The 27685-nt window shown below is 40.7% G+C and overlaps 1 protein-coding gene across 2 annotated transcripts in view; it reads left to right on the forward strand.

Annotated features, from left to right (window-relative positions):
- The first annotated feature begins 13272 nt into the window (after positions 1-13272).
- Positions 13273-27685, forward strand: part of TEAD1 (TEA domain transcription factor 1) — a 213561-nt gene continuing 199148 nt past the window's right edge. Inside the window, exons 1-2 of one of the 2 annotated variants that reach the window (XM_084630088.1) lie at positions 13273-13539; positions 14220-14351. The gene's annotated coding sequence lies outside the window, so the exon portion shown is untranslated. Of the gene's footprint in view, positions 13540-14219; positions 14352-22969; positions 22987-27685 lie in introns of those variants that run through there. The other variant, XM_084630089.1, reaches the window with a different exon arrangement.

Here is a 27685-nt window from a genome sequence, read left to right on the forward strand (position 1 = left end):
GAATAACTCATCAGAATCTGGCCCACAGTGCCTCCAGAATCTTTCAAGCTTTGATTTTACAGACTTCCTTTCACAACACAGATCAGATCAGAACTATCTGTGAAATCTGGCTTATTAAGCAGTGGCACTATATTCCTTTAAGCCCATGTAAAGGATCAGGGACCACGTCATGAAAGCTCAGCACCTCACAGGGTCAGAACCTAAACTTTTCAGGTGCCTGGAACAAATTAATGTATAGTACTACAAACAGCTAACATCCTCTGAAAAATGATGGCCAGCAGAGCCTCGCTACTTGTTAGTAGACATCATTGTCTGAGTCTTTTAAGGGAAAGAGGTGACGAGAGAACATATCCTCCCTGACTTTTCACTTTTCTGTTGATGTGTCCTTCAACATTCTTACTTCTGGTTTCTCCCAACTTTATTTACTATGTGGGGTTGCTGTGCTGTGAATGGAGAATGTTATAAATAAAAGCAAAATAATACAGATCATATTCTAGCTAGGCCTCAGTGTTCAGTTTGTTCTATCTGCCTCTGTCATGTGTTTGATATAATTTCATATACACAGTAAGTTTTTTGTGTGTGTATCTAGATGTCACCTACTACAGGACAGGCCTAACAAAGAAAATAACAGAACGCCACTAGCCGTCACCTTGAGCCCCCAACTAAAACCCCTCCAACACATTATCAAGGATCTACAACCTATCCTGAAGGACGACCCATCACTCTCACAAATCTTGGGAGACAGGCCAGTCCTTGCCTACAGACAGCCCCCCAACCTGAAGCGAATACTCACCAGCAACCACATACCACACAACAGAACCACTAACCCAGGAACCTATCCTTGCAACAAAGCCCGTTGCCAACTGTGCCCACATATCTATTCAGGGGACACCATCACAGGGCCTAATAACATCAGCCACACTATCAGAGGCTCATTCACCTGCACATCCACCAAAGTGATATATGCCATCATGTGCCAGCAATGCCCCTCTGCCATGTACATTGGTCAAACTGGACAGTCTCTACGTAAAAGAATAAATGGACACAAATCAGATGTCAAGAATTATAACATTCATAAACCAGTCGGAGAACACTTCAATCTCTCTAGTCACGCGATTACAGACATGAAAGTTGCGATATTACAACAGAAAAAATCTAGACTCCAGCGAGAGACTGCTGAATTGGAATTCATTTGCAAATTGGAAACAATTAACTTAGGCTTGAATAGAGACTGGGAGTGGCTAAGTCATTATGCAAGGTAACCTATTTCCCCTTGTTTTTTCCAACCCCCCCCCCCACCCCTTCCTCAGACGTTCTAGTTAAACCCTGGATTTGTGCTGGAAATGGCCCACCTTGATTATCATACACATTGTAAGGAGAGTCATCACTTTAGATAAGCTATTACCAACAGGAGAGTGGGGTGGGGGGAGAGAAAACCTTTTGTAGTGATGATCACCCATTTTTTCATGGTTTGTGTGTATAAAAACGTCTTCTGTACTTTCCACAGTATGCATCCGATGACGTGAGCTGTAGCTCACGAAAGCTTATGCTCAAATAAATTGGTTAGTCTCTAAGGTGCCACAAGTACTCCTTTTCTTTTTGCAAATACAGACTAACGTGGTTATTACTCTGATAGATGTCTATTTTAACTTTTACCTCTGCATGGAACAGGATTAAAAATCTTTCCTTCTTTGGTTTTTATTTTCCAGTCAACTGGTTCTGCAGAACACAGAATACTTGTCTCCATGGATGCTGACTTCCTTGGGTCAGTAGTTTTGGGTAGCCTTTCTCAATACTTGGGTAAGTTCTGCCATCAGCACGTGACTTTATGGGAGCTGGGTGTAACAGGAACCATTCGAGTCAATATATACTGACCTCAGCCTTGTGATAGGGGAATTAACCTTTGGAATTCTGACCTAGGTCAGATAAGTAGCAGCTGGAAATAAAGTTCAATTCTTTACCAGCATTTCTGTGCCACACTCGTATTACACTGAATGCACGCATCCAAACTAAGTAGGGTATAAATGAATAGGCCCAAATTCTGCACTACTTTATGCCCCATGTGATCTCTCTGAAGTCAATTGCGAGTGCAGAATTTGGTTCAGTAAAGAGGGAGCTGGTTGTGACATTTATACGTAGGTTACCCAACACTTTCCGATTCTTGCAACCTTTTTCTGAAATGTGTAACACCTCCATTATTTGCAACAGGCCTTTGAAATTTGGCAGGGGTAAAGCTGTCTGGTTAGACCATTTAATTATTTCTGTCAATTTAAATAATAATAAAAAGATACCTGTACAAAGCTCTAGGTGCCCTAACATATAATAATTACTACAACAAAATCCTATCAGCATTAACAAAACCATTCAAAAAGGAATTCTGCCAGTGAGCCACCTACAAAAAAGCTCGTCCTCAGTCCATCATTGTGGGATGCCTTCCGCTCCCTCCAACAGATGTCTTTTGCTGTGTTCCCTGAAGGTCATCACATTTGGAGGAGCAAGTTCTAAAGAACCCCCTGTTTGCCCCCCCGTCTTTTTTATAATGACATGGTCCACCCCGGCAAGGAAAGGTTGCATCTTAGCCAGACACAGATGGTAAAAAGGCTGCCGGCATTACCTCTGTGGTATGCTAATCAAATAGCATGAAAAATGTCACCCCGCAATTCATAAACCAGGAACAATTTTTTTTCACATTTCACTTTGAATGTTTGAAAAAGAGGCATAAGAAGAAATGATTACCTGTTTTGAACAACTAAACTTTTTTCTTTCTCTTGCTGCAGAACTCACCTGCAGGGATGATTTGGCCAGATGTGCGCTCACCTGGAAGTGTTTCCAGACAACAGATCCAACTGCTGAGGTCACTTTGGATGTTCCCTGGGTGTAGGAATGGGGGTGGAAATTGTCATTCTAGGGAAGTAACCTTAGTCAGGGTGACTGTCTGTGCCCACTGAATAGAGAGAACACCAGATGATGGGATGAGTAGGATAGACCAACATAAGGAAATACTGGGTGGAGGTGGGTAAACAGTTCCCATCTGCAGTGCCAAACCCAATGCTAGCAATTCTATCCTCAGCGGGGGCTAACAATAGGACTCTACTGAGTGCCAGACTTCTCTGGCAGAGAATCATTCTCTTAGTCACAGTCTCCTGTAATACAAATAAATTAGGACATCATTCAGACCCTGCCTGCGCCACCTTCCAAGTAGAATTAACCCCATACTAACAATCAGAACCTCAAGACTGACATTCAGCCTCATGGTGTGATGATTTGGGAATCTGTCTGTTTAATATATGAATTCCATGTGAGGTTATGAACTCTCAGTATGTATCTTTACCAGACTGCAAACTCCATTTTGAATATGGGGGCTAGTTGTCTTTTCTGTGGTCTCTTTGCCTACATGTTGTACTGAAGTTCCAAGGTGTAGTGATACAGGGCTGCGAAAAAAGGGTTGTTAACCCAGGATGGTCTTCTGTTCACATGCAAACATCCGGGATATTAGACTCCACCAGGAGAACTGGTTTGTCTGAGAAGAAGTTGCCTGGCAATGAAGTCACCTAGGAAGGCAGATCCAGGAGTTACCTGAGAGAGGGACAAGAAGGTTATAAAGGTTAAGGGCAGATCTATTTGGCATTTTCAGCCATTTTTACCAGCTCAAGATGAAGGAAGTTGGTGAAGGAGCTTAATGAGGTAGGGGGGACTCTGCCTACCTGATCACAGATGGTCCCCCATGGACCCCCAAAAGAAGGCTAAGCTAGAGTGGGGGCCATTGCATTCAGGGTGTTTGTTTTCTTCTATACGATGTGTACTCTGTGTATTTCTCATGCTTATGTAAAGAGAAATTGTGTGTTAGAATCCTGTGCAAAGGTTCTCTGTGCTTACAAATAAAGGGCTAAATCTAGCAATCCTTACTTGGCCAATAAGGCCTAGTCAATGGAGTAGTGACCAAGTAGGGACTTGGCTGGATTTGGCTTATTGTGATCACTAACACTTAAAGACCAAATCCTATCCCATCCTCCATAAATGATTCTGCTGGGAGAAGGAGGAACATAAGAGCTCCCATACTAGGTCAGACCAACAGTCCATCTCACCCAATATCTTGTCTCCAAAAGTGACCAGTACCAGAGCTTCAGGGGGTATGTATAGAACAAGGAAATTTTAGAGAGATCCACTCCTGTCATCTCTTCCTGGCTTCAGGCAGTCAAAGATTTAGGGTCACCCCAAGCATGGCATTGCATCCCTGACCATCTTGGCTAATAGCCATTGATGGACCTATCCTCTGTGAATTTATCTAATTATTTTTTTAACTCAGTTATACTTTGGTGATCACAAAATCTCATGGCAATGAGTTCCACAGGTTAATTGTATGTTGTGCAAAAAAGTACTTCTTATTTGTTAGTAAATTTAATAAATAAATGTGCTAGTCTATGAGGTGCCACAAGTACTCATTGTTTTTTCTTATTTGTATTAAACCTGACACCTATTAATATCATTTGAAGGATTTGGGGACCTTGTGTCTCAGAGCATGGGAGGTTGGAAAATGGGGAACGCTAGAGCAGGACAAGAAATACTTCCAAGTTGGCCACTCAGTTTACATGCCAGATTCCAAGATGAGGCCCTAAAACAGCATGGGATAAATTAGTGAAGGGCCAGATTTTTAAAGGTATTTAGGCACCTAAATATGCAGCTATGTGCCTAATGGGATTTTCAAAAGTGCCTAACTCCCACTGAAAGCTTAGGTGCTTTGAAAATTCCACAAGTTGCCTATCTGCATCTTCAGGGGCCACAATACCTGTAAAAATCTGGCCTAAAGTGCACAGAAGATGTGCCATACTATATAAATGCTTAATAATAGAGCTGGGAAATGTTGAAAAGTTCAAAATTTCAAAGAAAATTAGAAAGGAAATTCTGCAACATTTAATGTTAGTTAGTATCCTGTCACACACACACCCCCCGCAACCAGTTACATAATTGTGCAACATTTCAAAATTTATGATGCAAAATAGAAAAAACAATTCTGCAAACATTTTTCAACCAGCTCCTCTATTGGATTAGTATTAGAGGATAGGAGGAGATTGTGCTCATGGGACACACTAAAACTATTAAAAATGATACAGAGCCCAGGATTAAATTCCCTTATTTTTTGAGGATGATATATATGGATTTCAAATAGAAATGCCAGAATTATTAATGCAGTAAACATTCTTTGAAAAGTGAAATTAGAGATTTTGTGTATGGGTCCATATTTTTAATTGATAAATGCTTAAAGAATGTTTCCTTTTTGAAAGAATTAGAGGACAGAGGGAGTGAGATGCTCCTCTAACATTGTTTCCACTAACGCAGCATAGGGGCTGCACTGTTGCAGTGTTAGTGATTCGATCCATGGAGAAGCACACAACCCTGAACTCAGGTCATGGCAATTCTAAAAGCTTATCAGTTCACCTTTAGAAATGAGCAAGTGGAATCATCTCAAATTATATATTTCCAGTCCGCACTATTTGAACTCAATGGGACCTTGAATCCTTGGTCCGGGTTCTGATTGCCTCTAGACTCATTTGTTATAGTTCACTACGGAACTGTTATTTGTTCTCACTCCTTGCACTGTCTGCTGCTTTTACAGAGCTCAGCAGCAGGATTTATAATATGTAGAAAGCTGTTCCGTCATATTACAGCTGCCCTGTAGTATTTTCACGGGCGCCTTGTTCAACAACACATTGATTCTGAGGCTTCATTTGTTGCTTTTTAGAGATTGACCTGCGTCAAAACCTTAGCTTTAAACATCCTCAGAGTTTAGGGGTCTTTCTAATCAGAATTCAGATTCAATTTTTTCAAATGGAGCCTGTCTTTCTAGGGGGCCAAACCAAAACATTGGATCCAAACACCACTGAACTTTGGGGCATTCCAAATCTGGCTCGGCTTCCAAAGTTTGCCATGTGAGTCTATTTCATTGTATTATCTCTCACTGAGCTATCTTAGGGTTGAACCCTCTGTCCTTCGGCACACTTTGGATTCTGCCTCCTAGAAACTCTTAAGAGCACAGTGTGTTTGAACAATATTGTTTGACAATTTCTCCTATGCTTACTACCAGTGTTCAGACTGAAGAAGAAAGAGGTGGTTTGGCCACACACACACACACACACACACACACACCCTCCTTGCATTCCCAATAGGACTTAAAGTCCACAACTCCTTTTTTGCCAGGGGAAGAATGACAGTAAACAAAATGAAAAGGAGGACTTGTGGCACCTTAGAGACTAACCAATTTATTAGAGCATAAGCTTTCGTGAGCTACAGCTCACTTCCTCAGATGCATATCGTGGAAACTGCAGCAGGCTTTATATATACACAGAGAATATGAAACAATACCTATTCCCACCCCACTGTCCTGCTGGTAATAGCTTATCTAAAGTGATTTCCAGCACAAATCCAGGTTTTCTCACCCTCCACCCCCCCACACAAATTCACTCTCCTGCTGGTGATAGCCCATCCAAAGTGACAACTCTTTACACAATGTGCATGACAATCAAGCTGGGCTATTTCCTGCATAAATCCAGGTTCTCACATCCCCCCCACCCCCATACACACACAAACTCACTCTCCTGCTGGTAATAGCTCATCCAAACTGACCACTCTTCAAGTTAAAATCCAAGTTAAACCAGAACAAAAGAAAAAGGACACTAAACTTTCTAAACTACTACATGCTACAAGGGGCCACAGCAATGGTTCCCTCAACCCACCTAGCAATATTGTTAACCTATCCAACTATACTCTCAGCCCAGCAGAAGCAGCTGTTCTATCTCGGGGCCTCTCCTTCTGCCCCTCCACCCCCACGAACATGATACAGTTCTGTGGTGACCTAGAATCCTATTTTCGACGTCTCCGACTCAAGGAATATTTCCAAAATACCTCTGAACAGCATACTAATCCACAGAGGTCTCCCTACCAACACTACAGAAAGAGGGATTCTAGGTGGACTCCTCCTGAAGGTCGAAACAGCAGACTGGACTTCTACATAGAGTGCTTCCGCCGACGTGCACGGGCTGAAATTGTGGAAAAGCAGCATCACTTGCCCCATAACCTCAGCCATGCGGAACGCAATGCCATCCACAGCCTCAGAAACAACTCTGACATCATAATCAAAAAGGCTGACAAAGGAGGTGCTGTTGTCGTCATGAATAGGTCGGAATATGAACAAGAGGCTGCTCGGCAGCTCTCCAACACGAGTTTCTACAAGCCATTACCCTCTGATCCCACTGAGAGTTACCAAAAGCAACTACAGCATTTGCTCAAGAAACTTCCTGAAAAAGCACAAGATCAAATCCGCACAGACACACCCCTGGAACCCCGACCTGGGATATTCTATCTACTACCCAAGATCCATAAACCTGGAAATCCTGGGCGCCCCATCATCTCAGGCATTGGCACCCTGACAGCAGGATTGTCTGGCTATGTAGACTCCCTCCTCAGGCCCTACGCTACCAGCACTCCCAGCTACCTTCGAGACACCACTGACTTCCTGAGGAAACTACAATCCATCGGTGATCTTCCTGATAACACCATCCTGGCCACTATGGATGTAGAAGCCCTCTACACCAACATTCCACACAAAGATGGACTACAAGCCATCAAGAACACTATCCCCGATAATGTCACGGCTAACCTGGTGGCTGAACTTTGTGACTTTGTCCTTACCCATAACTACTTCACATTTGGGGACAATGTATACCTTCAGATCAGCGGCACTGCTATGGGTACCCGCATGGCCCCACAGTATGCCAACATTTTTATGGCTGATTTAGAACAACGCTTCCTCAGCTCTCGTCCCCTAAAGCCCCTACTCTACTTGCGCTATATTGATGACATCTTCATCATCTGGACCCATGGAAAAGAAGCCCTTGAGGAATTCCACCATGATTTCAACAATTTCCATCCCACCACCAACCTCAGCCTGGTCCAGTCCACACAAGAGATCCACTTCCTGGACACTACAGTGCTAATAAACAATGGTCACATAAACACCACCCTATACCGGAAACCTACTGACCGCTATTCCTACCTGCATGCCTCCAGCTTTCACCCTGACCACACCACACGATCCATCGTCTACAGCCAAGCTCTGCGATACAACCGCATTTGCTCCAACCCCTCAGACAGAGACAAACACCTACAAGATCTCTGTCAAGCTTTCTTACAACTACAATACCCACCTGCAGAAGTAAAGAAACAGATTGATAGAGCCAGAAGAGTTCCCAGAAGTTACCTACTACAGGACAGGCCTAACAAAGAAAATAACAGAACGCCACTAGCCGTCACCTTCAGCCCCCAACTAAAACCCCTCCAACGCATTATTAAGGATCTACAACCTATCCTAAAGGATGACCCAACACTCTCACAAATCTTGGGAGACAGGCCAGTCCTTGCCTACAGACAGCCCCGCAACCTGAAGCAAATACTCACCAACAACCACATACCACACAACAGAACCACTAACCCAGGAACTTATCCTTGCAACAAAGCCCGTTGCCAACTGTGCCCACATATCTATTCAGGGGACACCATCACAGGGCCTAATAACATCAGCCACACTATCAGAGGCTCGTTCACCTGCACATCCACCAATGTGATATATGCCATCATGTGCCAGCAATGCCCCTCTGCCATGTACATTGGTCAAACTGGACAGTCTCTACGTAAAAGAATAAATGGACACAAATCAGATGTCAAGAATTGTAACATTCATAAACCAGTCGGAGAACACTTCAATCTCTCTGGTCACGCGATCACAGACATGAAGGTCGCTATCTTAAAACAAAAAAACTTCAAATCCAGACTCCAGCGAGAAACTGCTGAATTGGAATTCATTTGCAAATTGGATACTATTAATTTAGGCTTAAATAGAGACTTGGAGTGGCTAAGTCATTATGCAAGGTAGCCTGTTTCCTCTTGTTTTTTCCTACCCCCCCCCCCAGATGTTCTGGTTTAACTTGGATTTTAACTTGAAGAGTGGTCAGTTTGGATGAGCTATTACCAGCAGGAGAGTGAGTTTGTGTGTGTATGGGGGTGGGGGGGATGTGAGAACCTGGATTTATGCAGGAAATAGCCCAGCTTGATTGTCATGCACATTGTGTAAAGAGTTGTCACTTTGGATGGGCTATCACCAGCAGGAGAGTGAATTTGTGTGGGGGGGTGGAGGGTGAGAAAACCTGGATTTGTGCTGGAAATCACTTTAGATAAGCTATTACCAGCAGGACAGTGGGGTGGGAATAGGTATTGTTTCATATTCTCTGTGTATATATAAAGCCTGCTGCAGTTTCCACGATATGCATCTGAGGAAGTGAGCTGTAGCTCACGAAAGCTTATGCTCTAATAAATTGGTTAGTCTCTAAGGTGCCACAAGTCCTCCTTTTCTTTTTGCGAATACAGACTAACACGGCTGCTACTCTGAAACCAGTAAACAAAATAAACATTTTCTAAACTTAAAGTTGTGTGAACTTTTGCTTATTCTTTCTCCTCCCTTTTCCTTATTCCTTCCTTTTCCTTATTCCTCTTTCTCTCCTTCCAGCTCCAATTTTTATTTTTGTGCCTCTTCGTCCTTTTCTTTTTTTACTATTGCTTTCTCTCTTGCCTTCATAATATTTTTTCCAATTGCTCTTTTTCTCCCTCTTCCCGAGATGCTCCCATTTCTTTCCTTTCTCAAGTCCTCCACGTCCTGCTCTTACTCTCTCTTCCTTACCCCTCCCTTCCCTTCCTCACTCATACATTTTCCCCTCCTTTTCCCTAGTCTCTCTCTCCTTGTCTCCCTCCCCCTTAGAGTATGTTTATGCCTCTATCTTTTTAGCCATCTCTCTCTCTTTGTACTATCTTCCCCCATAAATCTCTCTCTCTCTCCCTCCCCCCATGCTATATCTCCCACTCCCTAGTCGGTATCTCTACATTCTTTCACATCTCTGCCCTATTTAGGATGAGCATGTGTCTCTGGAAACTAGAAACGTCCGTATTTTCAGGTTTCTCCCAATGTCCCTGAGTCTTAGTTTTCATAATTCCCTGCACGCCTGAAGAAGCCATTCATCACTGAGCACAGATTGTGGGAGCAGGCTTGCTGAGCACAAATGTGCCTGCTACATCACCTCCACACCACGTTGTTACCTGACCTCAGCCCCCGTAAGCGTCCAAGCGAGTCTACCCTCACATGACAGCAGTGTTACTTGGCTGAGGTTGGAGAATAGGAGCTGCTGCTATTTTCTTTCTCTGCTCTTCTTCAGCTGACAAAGCCCTACTGTGAACACATGCCTGACCCTACCCAACCCCACAAAGGACAAGTGTCCTCATTTTTTTACTCTGAAAAATCTGGTTATCCCAACTCTACTGGGACTTCAGGATCTGGGATGTATGCTTTTTGGAAGTGATTCCATATACCATATCGGTCATTATCTGTTAAGTGTCAAACATCAAGCTCTCTCTACCTCAACTCTATGAGGCTTTTGAAAAGAAGCATCCTCTCTGTCTCTCTCTCTCTCTCTCTGGTCATCCCATTATCATCTACAGCCGCCTGGCTACTGCTAGTGTGGGGTAGGGATGGTAGGATCTCTAGACTTTCCCCAGTCTCTGATTTTAGAGCCCTCCTTTACTGCGAAGAACTTGAGTGCCAAGTTGAAGAAGGTTGAAAGCTAACCAGTATCCTGCCAACTTTCACTGCATCTATTGGTCAGCAGAGAAATTGACAGGAATGATGAGGTCAGTTTCATTCTACTGCTGCTTGAGAAGGCTCTGAATGGCAGCTGAGGTTTTGGGGTGGTCTGTCTGCAGGCTCAGGCCAATGACAGTGCATTGGTCTATATTTGGTCCACAACCATAAGGGTAAGAAACTACCCCCCTGCCTTGTATCCACCCCCGATGAGAGTTTAGATTCTGCAGAAGCTGATTGCGCTCCCCCAGGAGAACTTCTAGAGGTGCGTGGAGTTTTCAAGCTCTGATAATCCAGGATCCAAATCCTCTCCATCTCCCTTTCATGTGTACCTACAATGCTCTTCTGGGGCCTGCACATGGAGGAGCACATGAGCAATACTTAAGGTGTTTTATCTGTAAGCCCCATGCTATGAGATAAATGTCACATCTCACTGAACTGGTGCCATATTTCTGAGAAGTATCCTTGGAAATCCAGTGGACATGGAGGAAGAAATTGTTTCATCTCTGGTTTGAGGTAACTTCTATAACCAGGTAATATTCAGTAAAGAACTCTTGAGTCAGGTTTGTTAGGGGAGAAAGGGTAACACATTACCATATTTATGTTAGGAGTTAGCACTCTACTCTGACTGACTCAGGCTTCAGGACACAGCTAGTAAAATAAACTTAGGGCCTAGGCAGAGACTTTTAGCTTAGTCACCCTGCAATTATGAATCATTAAATTTGCATAGGTACTAAGGCTCTGATGCACAAAGGTATTTAGGCTCCTAAATCAATAGAAGTTAAGGGCCTAACTACCTTTGTGGATCTGGGCCTAACCAGCTAAGTAACATGATGATAGAACTGATTGAAAATGGGGAGAAAAGGAAAATGTCAACATAATTTTCTTTTTCTTTTTAAGTGAAATTTTCCAGCAGTTGGTTAAAAATTGAACACCCCCCTCCCCAAATTGTGCAATTTCCTCCCCCTCCCCATTTTTTGCCAATATCTCAAAAAGTTCAGAAATGTCCAACCAGTTCTTTTTGGGGACTTGCTATTAGTTACAAGACTGATTTTCAGTGTGGTGGAGTTCTAATAGGTTAGAGCTGGTATTGCCAATGTAACCCACAGGTCCGTACTTGTTCTGCATCCCTTTGTGCCTGATCCACAGAGGATATGAACCAGTCACAGCTCTCGCCCTGAGAGCCTGGCTCGAGTGATAGCGCCTTATGCCTTTAGCTCTGGAAGTCCCTGGTTCAGCCATGAGCGAATGATGGCTAAAACGGCGCCTGCCAGAACAGCGTGGCTCTCCTGGAGTGTCAGTGGTTAGGAATATGGAATGATTTAAAGAAAAAAAAAAAGACACATTGTGTGTATATAGAGAGAAACAACTCATCATCCATTCTGAATTTTACAGGGCAGCTGCATTAAAATATAACAGATGGAATTTAGACGGTGAACTCCACCCACCAGCAGACCAGCGCACCAGGATGTTGTACTGCGATGTGAACATGTTAGTGCTGCACAATGATGCCACATTGCAATGTTTCTGACGTCCTAATGCAATTTTTCTTACTCATCCTGGCTATTCTCAGAAAGTAGCAGCCCTGCTGGGCAGCTTCAAAGGTGGATAAAAATGGCATTTGCACATATAAAAGAAGCAATTTCTTTCACAAAGGGTCACTGAAGCATCCAGTTACCCATTTTATTTTTGCATATACAAGTTTTCACAAGCACAACAGCTTAGCCTGCACTCAGCAACTATTTCCATAAGGAACTCGGATTGTTAACTATGAAAGATATGTATTACAGTAATGCTCCAGGGAATGTATTTTGGAGGAATGGATTGCATTAATATGAGAAAGATAAAGACACCTACATAGCATTTGGCCTCAAAACTAAAGCTGTGCAAAACTTTCCTAAAAAAACCCAGAAACGGGGACCATTTTATTATTTCAGATCAACTCTGAAAAAAGAAAAAAAAAAAGCCAGTGGGTTTGACCCCAAACTCCGGCAATGCCCAAAACGCTGGGCTGAGTTTTCCCCTGTAACTTTGAAATCATTCACGTGGGTTTCGATTTGAAGGGGATCTTCCTGCAAACTTTTTCAGGCTCTGATTTCACTTGGTACGTATCTGAGCTCTGCTGTAGGCAAAACTGTGCAAACCTGCAGAAACAAACCAGAGAAAGTTTGCAGGGACTCTTCTTAAAAGTGCCTGGACCCTCCCAGCTAGAGCAAAGCCAATCCAGGCTGCAATGAACCCCCCTTTCGGCGCAGTCCTCCGCCCTGCAAACCAACTCCAACTCTGTGCTCCTCGGTGCATAGACCCGAGCTCTCGAGGCTGGCTGCAAATGCCTCGGCATGGGTGCGATATCCCATTGCAGCGTCAGGTGGCTTTTCCTGTGACTCCCCCTCAGTCCCCTCCCCATGTGATCTCTCCCCTCCCCATGGCTCCTCCCTCCTTAACCCCCCTCCCCGCCTGGACTTTCCTATGAGGTCACCAGCTGCTCCCTGGCTCCTCCCCCCTGCATCCCCTGCATGATGCGGGCCCAGACTCCACCTCCCTGTAGCGAGTCCGCTCCTCGCGTTCATTTCATTCCTCTCTCATTCCGAACATTCTTAGCATCGCTCGCGCCGCACAAGCCCATCCGAAAGCCCAGCCCGCCCCGCCACCGGCTTGGGCAGTAACTAATCACTTGAAGGGATTCAATAATCCTGCAAACAGCCAGCTATAGCCTAGATATAAATAGAGAAACTGCAGATTAAAAATAAACACGGGGCTATAAATAGCAACCCAAGCCCAGGGGGAGCTGGACGAAGTTTGCAATTGCATTGCAAAGAGCTGGTGGTGGTTGCAAAGGTGGGGAGTGGAGTGGAGTGGAGGTAAGTTTTGTGTGTGTATGTACGAGTATGTGGTCGCTGCTGCTCGGAGGGAGCTGCTGCTATGCTCATCTCTCTCCCTTTGCTTTGTGTGGCTGGGAGCGGGGGGGGTCTCCTTTTATTTGCTTGGAGAGCTACATAGGCAACTATGGCCCCCCTCTTTCTCCTCCCAACCCCCACCTCCAATCCCTGCAGGTGATCTGGGGAGGAGGGTAAGGAAAGGGACTTGGGGAGGGGGGGAAGAAGTTGTTTCCAATGGAGTTTTTGCTGCTTTGGGGTTGTAGCCAGAGCTGCAACAGGCGGCTGCTCCTGTTCCTCTCTCTCTCTCTCCCTCTCCCTCTCTCTCTCTCTCTGCTCCTTGCTGCTGCTTTCACTTAGTTGCCTGAGTCACTGCTTTGCAGCCTGGCGCTCGCTCACACACTCACACACACACACAAATCTTTGACATTTTTCACATTTTTCATGAAGAAGGAAGAAGTTAGGAGCGGCCCGTGGCTTGCAAAATAAAATCCTCATAATAATCCAAACTCTCCCAGCGTTGTGCCCTGCAAAAGTGACTCGCTCTGAATCGAGAGAGCTCTTGGGTTTCGTGCCTCGAGTTTTGTTTTCCTTCCCCCCTTTTCTTTTCCTCTAAAAGATGAAAGAAGGAATGTTCTTTTTTGCTGCTTCTTCTCCTTCTCCAGAGCTGCTGCTGCTGGTTAATTGCACATTCAAGTGGAAAATTTTCGGGAGTCAGCAGAAATATTGTATCCAAAAAAGACAAAGTCGCGGTTACAACAAAACTGAAGAGATTGTGCCTGGAAAACTTCCTTTCGGTAGGAACCATAGGGTTATTTATTTATCCGTAACCTTTTAAAGAGATCTGTTCTGCAGATGCCCACGGTGCTGATCCAAAGGCAGCCTTTGTTCACAGAAGTAAAATTTGCAAAGGAAGTACACTTTTAAGGGGGAGGGGAAAAGTTATATTACAGCCTTTGTAACAAAATTAAAACAAAAAGAAAGAGAAAGAGATTTCTGTTTTCATCCATCAGAAAAGTTCAAGCTCCTACCTGTGTTAATCCCATTCATGGTTTCCCCCCTCCTCTCTTGAAATCTGTTTTAAATTGAATGGAATCACTGTATAAAAATATTTATGAAACAATGAAATACCAGCCACCCCTGTTTCTCAGGAGAGTTGTTAATTTATTAGAAACAAGTGCCTGCCTTTGATTTGAAGAACTGAAAAGTGACCTCAATAAGTGCTGGAATATTAGGGAGCAGTTGTGCTTTACATTTTCTGAATGTAAATGGTTCCCGATTTTTTAAAACTTCCTTACCGAACACCATCTAACAAAGTCAGGGCCAGGAAGCATGTCAGAAGTCACTGACATTTTCTGATGTAAAATGTTATAGATATGAAATCCAAACTGAGATGGTACAGCACCCGAAAAAAGTAGCTATACAGCTGTATTCCTGTCCTGGGAAGAATAAATTCCTTTCCCTCTGTATTGATTAAGTTTGGAAACAATGTTGCTTATTACTAGCTTGTATAGTGATACTTGCTTTTCCTGTCTAGATTGTCACACACAGCAGCTATATCATTTTAAAACACTATTCTTTTACTGAAAGTTCAGATACTACAGTCCATCTTGGTATGTACATCTATTAACTTAATGCATCCTGTGGAAAAATTCAGCTAAACAACATGGAGTATTATATACAGTGCAATATAACACAGTTAGTGATTATAATTGCTTTGGGATTTAATCCCAAATACAGGATTTTTCATAGAATCCTAAATTTGGAATGCAGTATATAGTGTATTGCTATCTCTATAAATAGTTGGGGAATACCATTACAGGGGCATTAGACTGTGGTGGTGGTACACACTAAAACTATTAAAAATGATACAGACACCAGGATTACATTACTTTATTTTTTGAGGATGATATATATGGATTTCAAATAGAAATGCCAGAATTATTAATGCAGTAAACATTCTTTAAAAAGGGAAACTAGAGATTTTGTGTATGGGGACACATTTTTAATTTATAGCTGCTTAAAGAATGTTCCCTTTTTGAAAGAATTATGTTTAAACTTCCAGTTTTTTTTATCAGATCTGTTTCTTTTTCATTATTGCTCATTAAATGTATATTTTCTACTGTGCTGGTTTTGAATGAGGTCCTAATGTATTTTTTTAAAGCAGTAGGGGTAGTTCTGTGTTTTATCTGATGCTGATATAAACCAGCTGATCAAGCAAAGATATTTTGGTTGTAAGTGATGTACTTCATAGTTTTTCTTTATAATAGTACTTTCTTATTAAACGCACACAAAATATATTTTGAACTACAATTTCAAATGGTCTATTTAGCTGAAATATTTATATTTTCACACCACAAAAAGCAAACCACAACATCACTTCAAATTTGGAATATGGCTTGACATTATGCACACTTCTTTCTCAGTCAGAGCGCAGAATGTGGCTAAAATAGAATGTACACAAGGAGTAAAGCAGGGAGAAATTTTGATTTCATGTGAGCTTTAGTAAGGACAGCTTCTGCTTAATGAAGTTTAATTTAGAGTGGAAAGGAACAATCTAAATGTAAGTGGGAACTGGGCCCTCAGTGAATTTCCAGTTGAGATTGTTTGTTTATATTGTGGTATGTGTTTGTGAGCAACATGTATGGTATAATTTGCAACTTGTTTCTCTCTCTCTCTGTGTGTGCCAGGACAATGTACTGGTTTTGGATGGTATTAGAGTGGTTCGTAGGCTTTGGTGGTCTTTGACTGATAAAAGTCAAGCTCAATTAGGAGGAAGCAAGAACCCTAAATTTCTTTTTTTAAAGTAATGATTATAGCAAAACTATAAAGTGTCCCTCAAGACTCAGAACATTAAAAATAGTTTATTATAGACCCTTAATGCTTCAGAGAAGCAAAAGTGTAAGAGAGACCTCTTTTACTTAATGAAAAGATGAAGGTGGTTAATAACTTCATTTTTTGTAATATAGTATAATTGTCATTAATAAACCCAAATGTCAAAATGACTATGCAGTCAGATTAGTTTCAGTAGAAATAACTTTTTTTTTTTAAGGATCACATGGAATTATTCCAAAAATATTAAATTTCTTTATGCAGTTTTCAGTGTATTTATTTACGGAGAGAGTGTTGCCTTAAAATTTGTGTCCTTCAAAAATATAACTGAATGTACCTTTTGTGATATATACCATTTTTATAATCCAGCCCTCTTTTTGACATTGTTATTTTATGTCTAATATTACATATAAGATGGTAGAACACAGACACTATCTTTTGAAAGCTATTCCCTTATTTTAGAATTTAAAGGTTTGTACAATCAGGCCCTCTCTTACATTAAAGTCAATGGGACGACTCACACAAGTATCAAATGCTAAGATATTTACAGCATATGCTTTATGTCCTTTGGCATAGTATGATATTTGATGTCTAAATGGAAAATCAAAAAGTAATAGTTATGTTTTTACATCTTTATTAATCAGCAGTGACTTAAGCAGGGTACCCGCATCTGATAACCTAGTTATAAAATGTACAGGATGCATTTCTAGTCACAGTGAGTCAAATCAGTCCTGTCAGTACTGTTTTGACAGAAAATGCAGATTCTAGGCAAAGTTTGACTTTTTTACAGTGATGCAAGTTCACAGTAACTCCACCAACTTTGTTAGATCCAAACATAACACTGAAAGCACCAACTGTGCAAGGGGCCTTTATTTATACGAGTAAATAATAACTTATTTGAGGATCTAAATGTACAGGGTTTGGGATTTAATTACCATTTCGTCACTTTGTAGTAATTTGCAAGGAAATTATTATTAGTTGCCTTGAGTATGAAGGTTGTATATTGCTAAACTACAATCATTTACTATTGTAAAGCTTAGTTATGCTTGACAAACTTTTAGTCCAGCGCCAGACTTGAGAAGTCAATCAGCTGGCTAAGGGGAAGCTGCAGAGTGCTATTAGAGGTTCTGTTGCAGTTTACACAAATACTGTACTATTTAAATGATAGCCTGTGCCACCTGAATGAATCAATTACATTATTTCTTGTAAAGCCAACTGATTCTAGGCCACAACTAATGACATGTTTTGCAAAGTAAAAAAAAAAATCTGTAATAAATCGTCCACGTAGGGCCTTATCCTTTACTTCAGTTTTTGCACAAAACTCCCTTTGACTTCTGTAAGTGGAACGAGGAAGGAATATTATTTCCTTGCGTAATTTTGTGTTTGAATTTTATGATTGCTCATTTCCAAAACATAAAAAGCGCCTAATTCAGTGCACTGAAACACCAGTTCCAAATTCCAGCACCCAAATCAATCACTTAGAAATACAGACAGAACTCTGCTGATTTAATTCTTCTGATGCATACAGGTCTTTGTGTGAAATCCTGATCCCACTGAAGTCAAATGGGAGTTTTGCCACTGGCTTCAGTAGGGCCAGGATTTCACCTTTTGTGGAAAACAGGTTAGGCAACTTTAAAAAACATATATTGTCAAAGACAAAAGGCCACCATGTCATCTTTGTGAAGCAGAACTGTCTGTTTGTTTACAAGTCTTTGCCACAGTCTAATCCATAACAATTTATTTGACTAGCTGTCTTACACAGGGAGAGTATGTTTGCTCCACGGACACTGAGCCACTAATCTTGTACTGTATGCATTTATTTGTTGCATGCATTTTTGTAGACTCATCAAGAACATTATGAAAATCCATTTAAAGTTTGAAATGTTCAGGGGAACTTTCATACTCATTGCGGAGATGCAGATCTTCCTTCTCAGCGCCTCCAAATTATATGAAGGTTCCCCAAAAGCAGCCCATTTTATTTTGGAGCTAGTCCAATAAAAGGTCTACAACTTCTTGTTCTTTGAATTTTAGCCTCCATTTACTGGAACAACATGATTATCACTTCTGCATCCTGTCGTATGGGTCCAAGTGGCTTTCTTAGATTTTTAGCTCTTATTAGGTCTTCATTAGACATTTTAGTCTGAGGTGCACTGTAGGTTGTAGCAGAAGCATATAAACCCAAAATGAAAGTTTGTTTGCTAGCACATCTCTGGTTTCAAAAGACAGAATTTGGAACCTCAGTGTATGTGGAGGGGGGAAAAATTCAGGATCTTGGGTAAAACGATTAAAATGCTATTGACCGAGAATCTAAAAAAATGACAAATGCTGCTGTTTTTACAGATACATAAACTGAAAACTGCTGCTAATGATGGGAAATGTTAATTATGTGAGAACATATTGAACGTATATTCTCTGGCATGAACTTTTTTAAATGCATCAACTGTGCTGCCTTTTATGCACACAGCTTTCTAATTATCATAATTCAGTACAGCTCTGGCTTTTGGAAGGAGTTCAAGTGCAGTCGCAACTTAACATGAAAGGAGATTTTTTATTTTTTTTTTTAAACTGGAATGTTCAAGAACAACTTGAAAAGATAATCTAAAAATGCTATATACTTAGCTGAGTATGAGTAAAAAAATACATGTATTCCTATAACTGGCTACCAAAGTAAATAAGATTATTAGAACAGATAGTTATCTATGTATCTCATTATCTCACTCTCACACATACACACACAACTCAAAACACATTTTCATAATTGGATACCTTAGGTGGTTCTACCTCCTATTGATAAACGGTATTTTTTATTTTGTCACATTTCTTGAAATGATAAATGAAGTAAGTGGATAACCATATTGTTAAAAAGACACTTTCTGAAACAGTGCAGAGGTAAGAAATATAACTGCAGCATTAAAAAAAAAAAGGAAGAGTACGAGATCCTCATGATTCTTCAGTGTAAAGCAGATGTGAATCTGTCACTTCTGCTGTGGCTCCGCTGTAAATCATCCTTATCTATCACTATTCACACCTTGCCTTTATGGCATTTGACAGGGTTGTAAAAATTCCAGTTCTTTCAAACCTCTTTAAAAGTTCTTAAATGAGGGGAAAATAACTTACATTTAACTTAAACTTGAATGATCCTTTCACGTGCGTTTTTTGCTTGTTTGTTTTGTAAGGACCACAGCATTAGGTTTGTCTGTTTATCAAGTTTCAAGCTTAAAAAGGAAAAGACAAGTCTGAAAAAAAAAAAAAGATCACGTCTTACCCTTTTTACTACAGTACGTGCTACGTTGCTAAAATGCAAAGAAAACCCCAGTGAAACAAAATGACTTCATTTGAGCTGGCACTTAAGAGCAGAATTCACTTCCATAGTGCTGAAATAAAAGAAGCTAAGTGTTTTAAATAGCCACTCCCCTAGGCCAGAGTGTTTTTTAGAAAAGCTCATTGTCTAGATTTGAGCTGTAGCAGTATGTCTGCCTCTGTTAAATCTCCCAAACCAGGCAACTCGATTTCTAAAGTTGACATCTGGTTTACTCTTTGTTCACCTGTTTAAAAAAAATGCAAATAGACGAGCAAGCCATTGCCCTAGAGCTCTTAAAAAAATGCTGTTGACAGTTTGTCAAATAGTGCTTCCAGTCTAAATCTGCAGTAGCCTATTGTTATGCCAGCAACAGGCAACAGAAGTTGTGGCACCATATGGCTAGTATATGCTTCAGATAAGCTATCTTTAATTTAGTTTACCAATAGCGTTTTGATATGCTTCATGTTTGAATCACCAACCACTATGGGCTTTGGGTATTTTTGGTGCCAGATTATTCCTTAACCTTATAGGCATCACAATTATTCCCTTGGTGGAATCTCAGTGATGCTGTTGAACAATAATGCTTGTTTTTGGAATTAGCCAGGGCATTCTTTACATTGTTGTCTTTGCTTTCAGTCATGAGATTATAATTTGGGAATGCTGCTTTAGTCTTGACATGAGAAAATGTCAGAGCAGACTAAAAGAAAACAGGAAGTAAATTCACACAGTAGCATGGAGAGTGCGCCCCCCATTTAAAAAATAGTGTGTGTAGGTTTGCATTTAGTAATGATGGAAAGGAAATACGGTGTTCTTTTATTATGAACAATTTCCTTTCTAAAAAAACAAAAACTGTGTCCTGCAACTAACTTGCAGTTTTAAAGTATTCTGTAAACATCTGAAAATCATTTCATTTCCCACATCCCTGATTCCATCTTTATTCTTAAAACAAATCAGCCTGGCAAAATTTGTTGGTTAATACCAAGGCACTGACTAGATCTTTTGAATATTGCTTTCAAGATCGACTGAAAACCTTCTGCAAGGCTCTGTGGAAACTCCTTCATTCTCAGTTTTTTCTAATCAGCTTGCCTCTTGCAGCAGGAAAATAACAATTCTAACAGAGTCATCCATTCAAAGCTGGGTGGATGTCCTCAGGGTTGGATCTTTCTGCATTGCTTCTGACCTTGTCACACATTCCTCTCCTGCTTCTGCCTCTATGGCTTCATCTCTCTTTTTGCTTAAAGGGCACCATGTCTCTGTCTTCTGTTTCTTGGCTCCCCTTCTCTCTTTCTACATACATTTCTTTGCTCTTGGGCTTCTCTTTATTAGGCACTCTCTCTGTGAGATGCCATTTTTCCTGTTCTGTCAGTCTCACCACTCCCTTCCTCTCTCCTCTGCCCACCCCAGTTCTCTTCTCCAGTTACTTTCATGCTTTCTCCATCTGGTCTCTTTAGCCAGTCCTGATCACAACAGTTATTTTCGAATACTGATTATTTCTAAGCATGCATTACTTTGTTTATAGTGCCTTTGGTGCTCATGACATGTTACTGAGCAGTAAGAGGATAAGGTTCTTGCCCAGAGGAACTTATACCCTACATTTAAACCAATTCACTGATTCTGCCCTTCAGTGACTAGAAGGGGTCAAAGAGAAGGGATACACTATCTTGCTTCCTGTATTGTAATCGCAGTTTAAAAACAATGTAATTGTAAAACCAATTCTAAATTAAAATAGTTCTCAGGGAATGTGGTAGATTGACAATGCAGGAAGCAGGACAATATTTACAGACCAAGTATAGATCAGTCAGCGACCCTTGACTGATCCCCATCACAATGGCCTGAGTACTAACTTGATGGGACACCTTTAGTAGTAAAAGCATAATTCCCTGCCTTTGGCCTCTCTGCTGAGCTAGTAACAACTTTTGAGAACTTCCAACCTGGTACAGATTTGATCAGTAATCCCTCACTTGATCTGATGTATGTAGGGCAGATTTTCAGAGGTTTGCTTATACCAAATGACAAGTGAATGTGGAAGACCTTGGTCCAAATCCCTCCTCTAAATAATTTAGAGACTTAAACCCATATCTCCCAGGTGAGTGCCCTAACCTCTGATCTATAGGATATAGTGAGGATTTGAACCCAGCTCTCCCACATCCTGGTTGAGTATTCTAACTACCAGGGCATAAGGGGGGAGTGGATCGCCTCAGTTTCCCTTGAGAAAGGGTTTACCTGGCTTAGGCACCTAACTCCAGGAGGAGGTTCATGGCTGTGAATCCCAAGTGGAGCTAGGTTCCTAGCTCCCCTTGGGGGCAGGGATTAGGATACCCCCACCTCTTCAGTGTTTCTTACTGGCTAGCTTAGGTGGCTCCCACTCAGCTTGCTGGCTTTTGTGAATTCCCTTTTGTTCCTAACTCTCCCCATTGATTGTACAGGGAGCCTGGGTGCCTAATTCAGGCTATGGATTCTGTGAGGTGGCAGGGCCCCTAAAAGTTAGGAATTGCAACACTGGGTTTTGCAATGCCCGAATCACCCTTTGTATCTAAGTGCTTACAGATGAACGGCTTGCTATTCAGTCTTCAGTCCACTGACCCATCTTGTCATCTCCCATGTTGGACTGATGGGACAATTAAAATGTAACATCTGTATTTTCTTAACAAGTAAGACAAGTCTTTACATGGTTTGATTTTCGTGGTTAAATTTTAGAACCCAGGAAGTTTGAGTTAATTTGGTATCTACTTAAGTGGGTTTTCCCAACCCTTGCTTGGATACAGTTTTTGTTGTGCAATAGCAAATCCGTAGTGCCAAATAAAATCTATTTCATTCAGTAAATTTACTATTATTTATGTATAGTAATTTCTTTCATCACTTCTTGGAATGTTTAGTGCATGCCCATTATTCAGTTACAAAATATGGATTTGAAAGGGCATATTGTAAAGGCAAGGTTTAAAATATGCAACTTTACATATCCAGTTCCTATTTATTAGGTTGCAGTATCAGTTATATGTTTTGTTAGCAAAACAATGCCACATAACTCAGTCTTGCAAAACCTCTAGAAACAATACAGAAAAGGACTGAAGAGTAACAGAATTATTATAAATCATGGTATGTTTGGAAAATTAACTAATGTCCTGGCCTGTGAGATTTTGGAAACAAATTAAATAATCCTTTTTTTTTTTAGGTAACAGGCTGCTTTTAATGGTTCTTCTCTATTAAGGAAAGTACAGTATTGAAGGTTATTTATTTCTGGGCATGCAGCACGGGGTGAAGAGCCTGCAATTCAGCTAGCAAGGCCTCTGTGCCCTGAGGTAAACTCTATTTCACAAAGGGAATTTTGATTATGGTCTACTGCTCTGTAGCATAGTGGAGGCTTCAAGAGGCAAGTGGTAAATGCTACTAAAGAAAAAGCTGGATTGGAGCCACTGACGTCATCTAAGTAAATCTGCTGTAGGACTATAGCCATAAAATGACTGCCAGCCACTGAGCGCACTTTGGCCTTTTCTTGTCAACTGTTTTAACTGCTTTTTTTTTTTTTAAAGCAACTTGCATTTTGTTTTCTTTTTCTGTGCGAGTCCTGTGCATGTTGAATGTGTACAAAGGCAAAGGAACACCCCCTCCGACACTCTACGTCCGCATGTGTGTAGCTACAGTTGCCATTCAGAAATAAAAAGTAATCCAGTACTTTTCCATACATGATGAGAGCAGAATTAAGCTTCCCTCTCAAGCTGTTTCTTAGGTAAGAGGCTGGCAGTTCAGGTTACAGCGAACTGATGAGATTTCTGTTGCAAGCAAAAATGTTTTTGATAGTTTAGCAAACATGCTTTCCTCTATGGAATAAATAATAAAATAAAAAGATGACTGGCTGCAAATTCTGTATTTGCACAAACGATTTCAGGAGCTTAAGATCCAGTTGACTAGCACTGTAGCCATTACTTTCAGATTGATCATTGCAGTGCTATGAAAATGGAACTTTCCCCAATTTACTGTCACCAGCTGGTCCCCGATTATACATGGTTACATAAATCATGTATCAACAATAGCAACACTAGAGTTTGTTGATTAAAATGTGGCTGTAGATATTTTTGTACGTGGGGGGATGATATCTAAAAATACATCTGATATCCCACCTGTCCTCCACTTCTGGGAAGTTTAGATGGGTCAGGATCGCAGCAAAGATACTAGGTTTGGATTGTGGCTTTTGAATTCCTTGTCAGCATTCTCTTGGAAGGTGGTCACATTTTTGCCCCTAATTTGGGAGGCATTTTTTGTAGATGTATTTTGAGTCACTGTTAGGAAAGTAAAAATGGGTGTATAGTGAAAAACATTTGTAATTGTTTAGGTAATATTTTTCCTCTAAAATATTTTTCTTCCTTTAAAATAGAAATTAAGCATCATTCAGACTGGTTTTTGAATTCATGAGTTTTATGATCAAAAACATATTAAAACCAGTATCTTATCCATGAATCATTAGATGAGTCAGTTCCTGAAACCACTATACAAGCCACACAGTTCTTGGCTACAACTGAATGCAGGAAATCCAGGCTTCAATAACTTCCTTTCCCAGTACTGGCTATGGCGGTATTAGTGGTTAGTATATGCTGCTCTTGTAAGCAATCGGAAGATGTACGTCTGAGGAACAAAGGCACTCAAGTCAATTTGCTGAAACTGTTTATAATTTGTGGTCTTGATTTGGATGTCTGGATATATTGGCATATACTAGATTATGTGCAGCAATCTCTCTCTTTTTTTTCAGCAGTAAAATTCAGAATGTAAAATGCAGTGGGCAAAATTCTTTGACAAAACCCTTCTACCAGTTTTTCAAAAATCTTTGATGTTGCGGAGATTTTTAGTGCTATCAGAAGAATAACAAACAGCAATGCAGAAAGGCTGAACTTTTAAGAGTGCATTTGAAATGTTTATTTAAGTTATTTTATCTTTATTCTTTTGTAACAAACTATTTTATGCTGCTTCAGTGTTCCAAGGGAACTTTAAAAAAACCCCAGCCAAACAAACTTGGAACTTGTAAAACAAAAACACATGATTTGTTTTTTGGTCTGTCTTTTTGCTGTGAAAACTGTTTGTCTCCTCATAACCAAGGACACATTGATTATCTCTATCTCGCTACAGCCATGTTGGCTACAGAATCCAGCTCTTTGAATATGAAGTGTCTACACTACCACAGATACTTCAACATCTGTTCAGGTGAAAGTAATTTTTACCTGCCCGGACTGAATGGGTGAAATTCAGCCTTGCAATTCAGATCTGAATGCATTTAGATAAGGAAAGAATTGGCCTATTATATTTTTCTTAAATATTCTGAAAGATAGCTTGGTATCTTTACATTTTGGCTTTCAGTCGTCAACGCTGTAAGGGAAATAATTAGCATCCCAAAAAACCCAGCATCTACCTATCTTTCATTCTTCTTCTTTGTTCTTATCTCCAAAAAATTGCCCTGCCATAACAAACATATAATGCAGGTCTGGAGAATAGGAATGGTCCTCATGGTTACTTGGAATATAAAGAAATGATCAAATACAGCACTAATTAAAAACAAGTAAAAGTTAAAGTACTGTAATTTGTTAAAAAAAAAAAGAATCCTACAAAGCAAGTATTTGTCTTTTGAAGTAATCTTTTAAAAACAATTTAGAGTTTTCAACAGCTTAAGAAATATTGAGCTCTTCATTTAATTAGGCATCATGATTATTCAAGAATTAACCTATTTATTTATTTATTTATTTATTTATTGCTTTAAGTAATGTGTGAATAAACCACTTATTTTGTGAAGCATTCTGTGGGGCAGTTTCTCTGCTGAGGGTTACAGCAGCCCCGGTGAATGAGGAGGAGCTGTGTCATAGGGGTTTTCCCAGACATAAATAATTTTGAGGGATGGTGAGAGGTCATGAGGTATAGCAGTCTCTCTCATGGCAGGTAAGTTTCTTTGCCCTGAAAGGCACAATGCTTTGCAAGGTTAACAGCTCTACTCTGTAGGCCAGTGTAGTCCATTCAGTTTTCCCATCTGATTGAAACCCAGAAGGAACCTGGCATCATCCCCAGGGAGGTGCAGTGCTACTGTGGTTTCTCCAGTTCTAGCTTTCGGTGGGCGGTTGGATTGCTGTAGGCATGGGTTCCTGCCAGTGATTTATGGGAACTTCCACAGTTGCAGAGAACATCCCAACCAAACAGCTCTGTTGCTACGGATGTACCGAAGACAGTTTATCCGATGACAATTAAGGTAATGCTGTCAAGTCACTTGGACCTTGGATTTAACTTACTGTAAAGCTATGCAGTGTGCTAGGAAACATGCTCACTGTTCCACTAGTGAATGTTGATTTGGGGTATTTTTCGTTTAAAATTGCGTGTTTTAGCAGCACTGATGAACAGTGCATTTGCACAGTACAGGATCAAAGAGCACATGAAAAGCCTTCGTGTTGGTGACCACATAATGGGCAATTTTTTTCTCTATCATCCAGTGTTAAACAACTGATTGTTTAAAAAATAATAACAATAATTTAAAAAGCCCTTAAAATGGAATAAGGATCATGTTCCTATTATGATGGAAAAGTTTAGAAGCAAGTTAGTCATGTGTTACATGACTTGTTTGTCTTTAATTATTTCAGTTCTAAGGAAATTAGGATGTTTTAGTATCGTTTTCCTATTTTAAAGGTTTTGCATACCTGAATTTTAATACATAAGCTTGCAGGTTACTTTTTTGCCCACACTTTATATGTGTTTTAAATCTAACATTTTATGTGTGAAGTAACGATCTGAGAAGCAACTCTAATGTGAATTTCAGCTTGGGATTAGAGGCCTGGGGCTTTGAATTGCTTACTGTCTGTAGACCAAGTCGTCACTGGCCAGTGATTGATTCATTAATTAAAATCAATTTAAATGGATTTGTAAGCCTCATGTAACAGATTATCTTATTAACAGCATAGAAAAGGCAGTGTGATCTGTGAGGAATGTGTCACTTTAGACAAAATGTAACATGATTTTATGGGAGAATTTCATGAATTGCTGCTGCCCTAAGTGATCTATGCAAATGAAAGAGCCTTGCTTAAATCCTACATTAAACAGACTCTTCCTGTTGAAGAATTTTTATTTTTAGTGAGTCTCCTCCAAAAGACTTGCCTTTAATCTTAACCTGTGTGCGTATGTGTGCTCGTGTGTGTATTCATGCCCGCAAGGACACTTTAAATATCACGTAGCTTCTGACAAAGTCTGGTCTTTAAAATTCCTGCAGAGGCTCTTCCAGAGCAAAGGAAAACATGCCCATGTTTTTCTTTTCTGTTTTTGTTTTTAAAAATAACAACAAAACAAAATGTCAGAAAGAACATCGAATGACAGTTAATCCATGATCTGCCTGCTCAGCAGTCCGGTCTAGGGAAGATGCTTTGCAGGCTGGAGGTGCAACGTGGACTGAGAGAAACAGTGGCAACAGTGAAAGTGGTGTCACGATAGCAACAAAAGTCTCCCTTATTAGTAGGAGGACCCAACTTTTCTTTCGTTTTAAATTAAATCAACAACTTTTGGCAAAACCCTCACTTTTAAAATATTCAATGATTTTCCACCACATTTCGAGGCCATCCTTCCGGGCAGCGGTGTACTCTGATAGATTCTTATTTCCTGTGATGGAGTCTCAAGAATGCCCAACTCAGCTGACATTGAGATCAGTGGGAGTTTTGCCATTGACTTCATTTGGGATGGCACTGTGACCAGAATGTGACGATTTACAGGGAACTTCTCAGCAATGCCACCTGTGTCTGTTCTCTCCAGTCTAGCTTACCCTTCATGCTGCTCTGACATGCAAGAGTTTAAACTGCTCTTGCTTCAGTGTTGCATCTGTTCGCTTTATAACTTTTCTCCTTAATTTATCCCCGTTGTGCCTTTGAAGTTAAGGGGTGAAATCATGACCCTGTTGACAACAATGGCAGAACTCCTATTGACTTCAGTGGTGCCAGGATTTCCCCCAAAGTCTCTTTCCCACCAGATGGATTGGAGCTCTTTTAT

This window comes from Lepidochelys olivacea (assembly GCF_965140295.1).
Source record: "Lepidochelys olivacea isolate rLepOli2 genome assembly, chromosome: 6".
In the NCBI taxonomy this organism is placed as follows: Eukaryota; Metazoa; Chordata; order Testudines; family Cheloniidae; genus Lepidochelys; species Lepidochelys olivacea.